General features: G+C 43.7%; 1 non-coding gene across 1 annotated transcript; it reads right to left on the bottom strand.

Moving 5' to 3' along the window:
- Window positions 1–2,441: 2,441 nt before the first annotated feature.
- Trnag-ucc lies at window positions 2,442–2,513 on the bottom strand. Its single transcript has one exon. It is a non-coding gene; the product is annotated as a tRNA-Gly (tRNA).
- Window positions 2,514–3,210: the final 697 nt, after the last annotated feature.

The raw sequence follows: 3,210 nt of genomic DNA, 5'->3' as shown, positions 1-3,210 counted from the left end.
TGACGTAACTTCCTCCCCATCTCACTCGCGGCGCCTGGTAAGCCCACTTTGCCAAGATGCCCGCTTAGAAAGGTCTCTTCCTCGCTTCTGCCACTAAGACCCAGTGTTGATGGGGTCTTTTGCGTCTTATAGAGGAGAAGAGGAGCTGGCGGCGGCGGCGGTGGTGGCGGTGGTGGTGGTAGTGGTGGGATAAAATGAGTTGAGGGTTTAAGAGATAAAAACGAACGGCGGAGGAGAAAGAGGAAGATGGCGAGGATAAAAGTGTGTAAAGGAGGAAGATGACGAGAGGAGAAGAGAAGGGAGGGAAGGGAAGGGAGGGAGGGAGGGAGGGAAGGGAAAGGAAGGGAGGGATGGGAGGAGGGAGGGAAGAAAAGGAAGGTAACGAGGAGAAAAGTTGAATTAAAATAAAGCGGATGAATAGAATGGAAGTTAGTGAGGAAGGAAAATGAGGTTCAGAGAGAGAGAAGGAGAGAAGGAGAGTGGAGAGAGAGGGAGAGGAGGAAAGAGAGGACGGAGGGAAGGAAAAAGACAGAGACAAGGGAAAAAATAAAGGAATGAAAGAAACAGAGAAGAAAGGAGATTAACGAACAGAGAGAGAGAGAGAGAGAGAGAGAGAGAGAGAGAGAGAGAGAGAGAGAGAGAGAGAGAGAGAGAGAGAGAGAGAGAGAGGACCCTTCCAGCAGCCAGCCAGCCAGCCAGCCAGCAGCAAGGAGGGACGCCACTTTTAAAGGAGTTTTATGTTTAGTATCTAGAGTAAATTCACAAAAGCCTCTTAGTCGAGAACATTTGTTATTAAAATCATTGTTGGGCGGCACAGCAACCTCCCCCCCCACATCCCCTCCCCCTGACCCTCCTCTTCTCTTCCCTCCTCCTCCTCCTCCTCCTTTTCTTCTCCCCTTCACAGCACGGCAAGGAAACAGCGACAGTAGAGTGACCTTAGGCTAAAATGAGCTTTCAGGGGCATTTTGAGGGTTCGAGTGACATAAAGAGGAATCAGGAAGGGACATGAAGGGGCAGGAAGGGATAGAAAGGGACATGAAGGGGCAGGATGGGACAGGAAGGGACAAGAAGGGGCAGGAAGGGGTAAGAAGGGGAAGGAAGGGATAGAAAGAGACACGATGAGGCAGGAAGGGACATGAAGAGACACGAAGGGAAGGAAGGAATAGAGAGGGATGGAGGGGAAGGAAGGAATAGAAAGAGACATGAAGAGGCAGGAAGGGACATGAAGGGGACAAGAAGGGGAGGAGATGTTGGAAAGGGGCAAGATGGGAAGATAAGTTGATTGGGGAGCATGAGAAGAGGGAGTGAAGTGTGAGAATGTGGACAGAATGATTGACGTGGCTGGGAAGAAGCTGGGAGGTTGAAAAAAAAAAAAAAAAAAAAGATTACGGGGAAAAAATTGAAATCATGAATGGCGATTTGAAACACAGTGAAGAAAACGAAGATACTGTGAAAATCGAGACGTTCTAACCTTCCCTTCCACTCATCTGCCTTCAGGAAATGTATTAATAGCGTGGAAGAATCTGAGAGGTGAAAAAGACGAGGAAAAAAATGAAAGAAATGAATAGAGATCAGAATAAAATACTGAATAAACTGAATAGTGAAGAACCAGTCGTATCTTTTAATCGTTTTTCATTCACGTGCCTTCAGGAAATGTGTTGATTGGTTGCTGAGTGTCTGTGTGTTCTGTCAGTGGAGGGTATGGAGGGAGATGACAAGGTGTGAAGGGAGACAGCAGAGGGAAACGGTAGGGTGTGGAGAGAGGCAGGCAGGGTGTGGAGGGAGGCGGCAGGGTGTGGAGGAAGGCGGCAGGGTGTGGAGAGAAAAGGCAGGGTGTGGAGAGAGACAAGCAGGGTGTGGAGGGAGATGGTAGGGTATGGAGGGGTACGGGGAGGGTGTGGAGGGGGACGGGGAGGGTGTGGATTGAAGGATTGAGAACTGAAGTGATGAATGAATAGGGGGCAGAAATAGAGTTAGATAGATAGATAGATAGATAGATAGATAGATAGGTAGGTAGGTAGGTAGGTAGGTAGGTAGGTAGGTAGGAAGGTAAATAGATGTATAAATAGACAGTTAGACGGACAAAGAAACTGGAACTCCCTACCTGCTTCTGCATTTTCAACTTCCTAACTTGACTTCCTTTATGAGACATTTATCCTTTTCCTTTTTTTTTTCGGCTAACTTTCTCGGACCTGCACGGGCCTAGCATCTAAGTGGGCCTTGTTTATTTTTTTTTTATCGTTTTATTTTGCCCTTGGTCAGCTTTCCCCTCTTACATAAAAAAAGAAAAAAAATAGATAATGGGAGAAACACGCTTAATTATCTCCAGTCTTTTTCCGTTAGTAGCGGTGGACATCTGAAAAAAAAAGATTAACAAAAATATATAAACAAATATGAAAATAAAAAATAAAAATAAATATGTAAATAAAAAAGACATCAATTGCGATGGCCGGGAATCGAACCCGGGTCAACTGCTTGGAAGGCAGCTATGCTCACCACTATACCACCATCGCATGAAAAACACAGAAACAGTGGAATAAATGAAGGAGCTAAAATCAAATCATATTAACCCCTTCAGTACCATGATACGTTTCTATATTCATTCTGCTTACTATTTGGTGATTTTATACAGCTACAGAAACTCATGTGGGGGATTAAAATAGTGAAGACTGTGACCATTAATATTCTGACCACCATAGATCTTTCCTAATGTCAATAGAATAGTCTAATCGTACTCAGATCTCAAGGTAAAGACGTGTCCCAGTATTGAAGGGTTCATAAGGTGGAGTGTGGAAGCGGATATAAGGAACAAGAATAAGTGGACGATGAAGGGAGAATAATTAAGTGGCTGATGAAGGGAGATTTAGTGTAAGAGGAGTTTAAGAAGGGAGTTTTAGAAGAGGATTTTAAGAGGAAGAGGAGATTAAGAAGGGAGTTTTTAGTAAGAGAGAAGTTCAAGAAGGGAGTTTTAGAAGAAGAGGAGTTTAAGAAGAGGAGTTTTAGAAGAGAAGTTTAAGAAGAGGAGTTTAAGAAGGAAGTTTTTAGTAAGAGAGGAGTTTAAGAAGGGAGTTTTAGAAGAAGAGGAAGAAAATTTAAGCGGATAATAAAGGAAGTTTTTAATGGAAGGAAAGTATACAAAACAAAAAAAAGTAAAAAAAAAAAAAAAAAATGAATCTTGTGTACCAAAACAGAAAGAAACTTTGGATTTTA

Source organism: Portunus trituberculatus, chromosome 25, assembly GCF_017591435.1.
Source record: "Portunus trituberculatus isolate SZX2019 chromosome 25, ASM1759143v1, whole genome shotgun sequence".
NCBI lineage: Eukaryota > Metazoa > Arthropoda > Malacostraca > Decapoda > Portunidae > Portunus > Portunus trituberculatus.
This window is presented reverse-complemented; position numbering and strand designations above follow the sequence as displayed.